Genomic DNA, 7,850 nt, shown 5'->3' with positions numbered 1-7,850 from the left:
GGGAAAGATCGCCCTGACTCTAACTTGATCCCAAGACCAGAGCCAAGGAAAAACACCCTGACCTTGACTTCGTAGCTAGAAGGAACTGAGTAGGGGAACAGAAAGTGCAGAGAGGAGGCATGGAGTGGAGGTGAGAAAGCTTGGGCATAGTCTTTTCCAGTTCCCCCATCACTCACAGCAGTTGTACAGGTCCTGAATAATATTGGGACCTGGGGCGCCATTACACGGCCGTTTGGATTAATTATCTAAGGGGTACTGAGGCCAAATTCAATTGGAAAGGTGAATAAATTTAGGGTCCCTCAGGTCGGGTGTAGAGGCTGGAGGTTTTCTAAGAGACATCTCAATGGGAAATGAGAGGGTGTGGAAGACGCCGTGGATGAAAGAGAAGGAAAACGTCACTGCCCTCTGAGTCCAGGACTCAGGAGAACCAAAATGAGGACCAAGCTTCTCAGTGGGTCATCACTGCACTCAGTGGGGGGGTCAGGGTCTTAGCCTGGCTAAGCCGCAGGAGAGACTTGGTTCCAGGGCATCTGTAGAGGTCAGAAGGTGAGGAGGAAAAGCAGGCTGGAGGGGGTGGTGTGTCTCATTCACAGGCAAGGGTCAGGTAACAGAGTTGCCAAAGTCACAAGGGCATAGAGGAGCTGTGGCAGCTCCGAAGGGAAAACAGAAGAGGGCAGGGAGGGAAACTGTAGGATTGCAGCTCCAGGGGTGTGGGATGGGGCCAGGTGAAGGGGAGCAGCTGTAGCCTTAAAGACCTTGCCTGGGGGTACCTCTGTCTCCAAGAATACCAAAGGAGTGCTGGACACTCAATGGTCACTTTCTCCGACTCGGAAATATTTGCACCTACCAAAGGGTAAACTTACCTAATTGCTACCGGTGTATGGGATGCCAAATGACTGGTGAGTTTGCTGTGGGTAGAACAGATATGAGGGACAGGAGCCACTGTGACCCAGACCCTGAGAGGGAACACAGGCACTGGGAGAGCCTATCAGAATCACAGGACCAAATGCAAGTGCTCTGCTCCTCAAGGGGAAAGTCCCCAGCGAAAGTGTTGCAACTCTGCTCCAGGGGAGGTTTTCCCCAGCGCTAGTGAGACAGCGCTGTTCCGGCAAGGAAAGTTCCAGGCCCTCCAAGCCAAGTCTCCATGCTTCCACTACAGAGCTAAGCAAGATTATGACAGGCCCCAGCAGGGAAGACCGAAGCTGCAGGCATGCGCATTTGCCTTTCTAGGTCTGTCTTATTACACTCAGCATAAATCCCTCGAGTTCATTCTCAAGGCTGTATAGACTGCTATTGTATCCCACATTTTTACTCTCGTGCTTATAGGTGGGGGAAAAAGACAGGAGATGAGGGAGCGGGGCCAAGAAAGAAAGGGCAGAGAGATTCTGACTGAGAGGTTGAAGGAGGTGAGGCAGGCCAAGGAGAGAGAAAAGTGTGAAGTGTGCACAGAAACAGGGTCCTATGCTATTGCCACTGGCCCAGTGTCATAGGGCTGCCTGCTCAGGACACATCGACAGTCAGTGTGTCTACCCATGCAGCAACCTGAAGCTGCACCTGACAGAATCTCAAGTCCAAGAAGCTTGAGCCAGGTTGGGGTAGTGTTTGAGAAAAACAGAGCTCAGCCAGTGAATTCCTGGACTGGACTCTTTTTTTCTCTCTCTCTCTTAACATTTAAGATTTTTCAGTAAAACGCCCAGCGGACTGTTTTCTGAAAGTACTTCCTCTAGTCACTAACTAGCGGAATGAATGAATGAATGAAACCGCCGAAGAAGCTGTGGTTGCTAGGAAGACAGCTTGCGAAGGGAAGGGGAACCCCGCCTTCGTCGTGTTTCTCCAAAGGAAGGTCTCCTTGGGGTAGATAAGGCTCGGTGTTCTGGAAAGGTTGGGCGAAGGAGCTAGAAAACCAGCTTGTGCAGCTGCTGCATATTGCCCGTGAGTGTTTGGAGCAGGGAAGGTACACCTCTATCGCAAACGCACACCTCTCTGGGGGATCACCCCTCTCGTGGCAGGTGGGCAACTCCCCTCCCACCCTTCACAAGTGCATCGTGTCTCAGCCCTGCTTCCTGAAAGAGGACCAAGTGTGATCACCTTTCTCTACACGCGAAGGAGTTTACACTTTCCAGCCACTCAAAAAAGAAACCTTTCGGGGGTTTGCAGCTCGGTGGGACAGCTCAGCCCCACAGTTAGACCAACACCGCCTCCACTGGGCGGAAGTCCCGCCCCGACGTGCAGGCCCCGCCCCGCCCCTGTCTAGCCTTTTGCCCAGGAGGTTGTGCTTTCCGTTAGGTCTTATGTACCGGGCACGTCCCTACTTCCTGAGCACTCGAATCCTGGGAGCCGGACCCCGTCTGTCCCCAATAGCTGGACCCCGCCCCACCAGAAGCCCCGCCCCCAAAAGCAGAACCCCCCCCCCCCGTCGGTCCCTACACAGGCAATCCAACGGTCTGACCCGCCCTCTCCTCAAATCCGGTCCCCTAAACACTGAACCGTACAAAACACGGAGCCCCGGAGTCCCTCCCTTCAAATTGGCTGGACCCCGCCCTTCCCAGAGCCGCGCCCCCAGAAGCTGGACCGTGCGGGTCCGGGTCCAGGACAACGGCCTGACCCACCCCTCACCGAGCCCCGCCCCCTAGACCCTGGGCCCCGCCCTACAATTCCGCCCCCTGGAGCCCGAGCTCCGCTATCAGGGGTCGGACCCCGCCCCTCCCGGAGCCCCGCCCCCGGCCCGGCGACGGTGGTGACCGTTGGTGCTTTCGGCGGGCGCCCGGCGGGAGCAAGCGGCGGCCCGGTAGGTGAGCGGGGCCGGCGCGCCTCCTCGCGCGTCTTTCTTCCCTGGCGTGCGCCCCCGCACGGCCCGGGCTGGTCGGCCTGCGGCCGTGGGGCCGAGCTCGGGCGCCGCCCGCGCCTTCTTTGTTCGCGCGGGACTCCGGGAACTTGCTCGCGCGGACGACGGCCGGGGTCCCGCACAGGCCGGACGTGCAGGTTCTGCACGAGCCGCAGCCCACCGGACCCGGGCGGGATCTGACCCGGCTCAGAAGCGGGTCCGGCCGGCAGTGAGGGGGATTTAAAGTCTAACTCAGCCCGCGGCTGCATTGTTTGGGCAGAGACCGTTTCCAAGGACCCGAACTGAGGAAATGTAGGGCAAGAACGCAGAGCAGCCCACAGCGAGAATTATGGAGTATAGACGGAGGGGCTAGAGCTGTGGATTGTAGACAAGGGGTCTCAGAGCTGTTGAGTGTAGACAGGGGTTCAGACCTATGGAGTATAGATGAGAGCGGAACTGGATTGTAAGCAGGGGACTCAGCTGTGGAATGTGGGGGGGGGGGCTCAGAACCCTTTAGTGTAGACAGAGGGGCTTTGACCCATAGAATACAGATAGAGGGGCCTAGGCTCCTGGAATGGGCTCAGACCCGGGGAGTGTAGATGAGGGAAAGCTGATACAGGGAAGTCGCCCTGGGAGTCAAACCTTGAGCCTACAGTAAGCAACTGGTGTGTGTGGGTGGGGGGAGAGGAGCAAAATCAATTTTGAATCCAGGGATCGTGCTTAAGTTTTCAAAGTTTCTGAAGGAAGCACTATTGTCGGTATGAAGTTTCTGCTGCAGAAAAACAGGAATAAAAATGTTACCTTCTTCATTTGGGGGCCAGATGACAAGTACCAAGTAGTCAGGACCTGGGCTTCAGGGACACTATTGGGACAGAGAAGGTCATGGGGGCAGATGGGCATGGCTTAGGTAAGGCTCTTGGGTAGGACCTTGAAGCTTCTTGGCCCCTACCCTGGGGGAGTGTCATGCAGAAGGAGGGTTGCCTCTGACAGGGAAGAGGAGAGGCCAGAGAGCTGGCAGAGGTCAGCAAATCCCAGAGCTGAGGAAAAGCCCTCAGACTTGGGGTGGTATGTGTGTTCCAGGCTTTGCAGAAGTCAGGGGAAGGCAAGGGTCCATACTGAGGACCAAACTGCAGTGCACCCCCAGTGCCAGCTTGTGAAAGAAGGCACTTTGTTGTTCTCCATGTCACGACACAGGAGGTTTCAAGGACTGGCTCACTTTTTGCCTTATGTTTAGAACAACAGCCTCAAGAGGGTGGATGGTAGGCAGTCACAGAGTTGATGCTGAGCCTGGTCTTTGGCTGCTGCAGTAGGTCCTTCGAGGATCGCAGGGTGGGAGAGGCTGAGGCTGAGGCTGAGCTCTGTATTTCTAATCCCGTTGTCATTTGACATCTGTATCTGAGACAGGCCCAACATGCTGGTTCCATCTGGTTGAGGTAGCATGCTGCTTTAGTTGTGGGCTTCTTGCCTTGCTCTGGCAGCAAGTGCACGAAGATAGTATCGGGTGGCTGAGGGCCCTTAACATTGTGTGCGCGTATGTGTGCCTCTGTGTGTGTGTGTGTGTGTGTGTGTGTGTGTGTGTGTGTGTGTGAGAGAGAGAGAGAGAGAGAGAGAGAGAGAGTTTGCTGGAAACCTTGCAAACATTTACTTACTAGTCAGCACTTGCTTTAGTTTCCTATTGAGCTATTGCAGAGACTTAAAACAACAGTTTATTCTTCATGGCTCCAGATGCCAGAAGTGTGCAATGGGCTCACTGGCCACATGTCCTTTGGGGCTCAGGGAGAATCTCCTTACTTCTCATGTCAGGTGGAAACTAGTCTCATCCCTGGGTTCAGGGCTTGGTTCCAGCATCACACGGCTTTCTCTTCTGTCTTAAACCTCCTTCTGTCTTGGTCTTTAAGGACATTTAGGGTTGCCAGGAGATTTGAAGTTTTCAGTTTACATCAGCAAAGACCCTGGTGTGGTTTCCCCTTCTCACTGAGGAACAGCTGTGTCTGCTTTTTCCCCAGGGTGGGACACATGGATCTACCCAAGGGTCCTACACAGCAAGGACTGTGGTAGTTTGTGGTTTTGCTGTCCCATGGAAGTGTTTCTGGATGCATGCCCAGCTGTGAAAGGGTGCAGTGTCCATTTATTCTCTTTAGGAAGGTGGAAGTTCCCACTCCTTCAGCAATCCAGTGAAAACTACAGTCTCCAGAAATCTGCTCAGTAGTAGCCTGAACCCCAGCACTCAGGAGGATGGTGAGCTTGATGCTGAAGCCTGGGCCAAGTGAGACCTTGTCTCAAAACATCAACAAAAATCACCACACCAGAGAGATGGCTGAGGGGTTGAGAGTGTGTACTGGTCTTGCAGAGGACCCATGTTTGGTTTCTAGAACCTGCCTTGGACAGCTCACAACTCCCTATAGATCTAGTTCCAGAAGAACTAATGCCTCTGGCCTCCCAGGCTCTGGACTTCATGAGCATTACACACATGTACACATAGATTAAGAACGATCTTGCTGGGGTTGGTGGTGCGTGCCTTTAATCCCAGCACTGGGGAGGCAGAGGCAGGCAGACCTGTGAGTTAGCGACCAGCCTGGTTACAAATCAAGTTCCAGAACAGCACGGGCTACACAGGGAAACCCTGCCTCAAAATACAAAACAAACAACCCCCCCAAAAACCCAAAAAAGCTCCCAAACCTTAAACCCAAAAGCAAACAAGCCCAAATATGCATGGGAACTTTGCTTCTGATTTTCAGGGGCTACCATTTTAGAAACTCCAAGCTTCTCCCATGCAGAAGTCGTTTGTTCCAGGCAGGCACTCAGTGTCCTTAAAGGTCTGGGAATAAATGACAGAGAAGGGGAACTTGTTATTTGTCCTTTGTTTCCTTTCCTTGTTCTCTTGTGACCTCACTGTCCCCAACTCTGTAGTAAGGGCATCCCCACAAGTCCCCTGCCTTGTTCAGGCAGTCACATAGACATGCACACACTGTGTGTGATATACATATATATTTTGTACATCGCTCATCTATCTCTGAGCCATGGTCTTAGTTTTCCTTCCATGACACTTGTTTGTTGGGAACTAACCCATGGGTTTAAATTCAACAGTGGCATTCTGTGCCACTTGCCCAGCCCCAGAGGAGCCACCCTAGGTGGATGGAGTCTTAAGTCTCTGTGCACTCACCCCCCCCCATGTCTCATCTTTTCATAAAGATTTTTGTGTGTGTATGAATATTTTACCTACATGCATGTGTATGGACCATATGCATGCCTGTTGGATCCCCAAAGTTGTGGTTATGGATGATCGTTGGCCACCATGTAAGTGCTGGAATTGAGCCAAGATCCCTTAGCCACCAAATCATCTCTTCATGCCCTTTTTAATAGTGGGTCCTCTTACTTAAACCAGCTGCCATCACTGAGCTGAGGAGGACTTGGAGCACAGCTCCCATCATGCACTTGTGGGCTAATCTTGCTGTCACTGCTGTGCCAGAACTGGATTTCATTACATCCTCATGTTAGTCCACACCTACAGCTGGTGGTACTGCAAGAGCCTTCTCCAGTCTGTCCTGAAGTCCAGAGATCTACAGAGCTGTTAGCTGGGGTCACCTGTGCTATACTGCTCTGTATTGGGTTCCTGTGTGCCAGGTTCCTCGTCTCAGATCCATCCTTGTCTTGCTAAAACTCTGCTTTTTTAGTAGCTAAGAAATGTAACAGAGAACCTTTCCTCTTGATTTTGAAACCTTATGGTCTAGTTCCTTGTTAGTTTAGTTGGGTATAGAATTCTAGACAGTTATCTTCTGTCCTTTGTGCAGTTGATGCAGGGGACAGTTGTGAAGGAAATGTGGTAAGGTTAGCTAGGAACAGGAGAGCAGGGTGCCCCAGGATGGGGGGAGCTCAAGCTCCTTGGGTGGGACTATGGGCACCAGGGATTCGCCTAGTTTCTTTATAGTTGGGCTTGTCAGAGAAAATGTTGCTACACAGTGTTTGAGACACTGGACTGCCAAAAAAGCTGTTGGTCTTTTATGTAGCATCTACTAATGTGTCTCATATTTTTGTGAAACCAGTCAACTGTCTTCAAAGACGCGCTTTGCACAGATTTAAAAACCACAAGCAGAACTATGTATCAACTAGCGATAAAAAGGAAAGATCAAATAAAATGAAAGGGAAAAATTAGGACGGTTTACTCTTAAATATTTCAGAGATTTGGAACTGGTGTTTCTGGAATCAGAATCGCCATGGCAGAGCCGTTGACAGTGAGGACCCCTGTCCTGACAGGTTGTGGCTTCTGCATGTTCTGCCTCTTTTCTAAAACTCAGGAGCCTAGATTGGTGCCCATAGTGAGAGGAATGAGTTGACAAATGTCCTCTGCCTAGCAGACTGTGGGCTCGGGTGGCATCCATTCTCAGTGCTAGCCCTGGTCTCAGCTGGCCGTGGGGATCTCATGAAGTAGTGATGGAGGCTAGCTACTCTCTCTGCTGATTTCTTGGGTCAGTGTGCTGCTGCTATTGCATTTGAAGGACCTCGACCTCTGGCAGGTGGGACCCATGCAGTCAGGTCCTTGTTGGTTCCTATGGCTTATGGATCCCTTCCCTGCCTAAAGAACCGGGTCCTCAACCTGTGTGGGCACTGAAGAAATGGGCACTGTCAGTTGCTGCAGTGCTACAGCGTAGAATCCCAAGGAACCAAGGGACAGTGCCCGTTCCTGTGTCCCTTACCGATGCACTGCACTGCACTGCATGAGCACCTCTCCTCTGCTGTGATCTGTGAGTAGCTGGAGGCCCTGTCTGCATGCACACAGTGCGCTCTCTAGCACCCTTTGTGTAGCGGGTGAACCCAGGCAATGTGAAGCGTTGCATTTTGGATCTCTAAGTGTTCTAGTCATTGGTGGCCTTGCATTATCCCTTCTTTTATACTGGGAGCTTGTACATTTGTTTCTGTGAATAGGCTAGCCTTTGGGTTTTGCTAATTGTGAAGATTACATCAGGAAAAATTATAGTTGCTCAAAGACAAGAAAAGCAAACCTTTTGCCTTTTGAGATAGTATCTTT

General features: G+C 52.1%; 1 protein-coding gene across 3 annotated transcripts in view; it reads left to right on the top strand.

The window, feature by feature from the left end:
* Positions 1 to 2,675: 2,675 nt before the first annotated feature.
* Rgs12 (regulator of G protein signaling 12) overlaps positions 2,676 to 7,850 on the top strand; it is a 92,174-nt gene continuing 86,999 nt past the window's right edge. For all 3 annotated transcript variants that reach the window (XM_038313264.1, XM_042054170.1, XM_038313269.1), the window contains exon 1: positions 2,676 to 2,788. The gene's annotated coding sequence lies outside the window, so the exon portion shown is untranslated. The remainder of the gene's footprint in view (positions 2,789 to 7,850) is intronic.

This window comes from Arvicola amphibius, chromosome 1, assembly GCF_903992535.2.
Source record: "Arvicola amphibius chromosome 1, mArvAmp1.2, whole genome shotgun sequence".
Taxonomy (NCBI): Eukaryota; Metazoa; Chordata; class Mammalia; order Rodentia; family Cricetidae; genus Arvicola; species Arvicola amphibius.
This window is presented reverse-complemented; position numbering and strand designations above follow the sequence as displayed.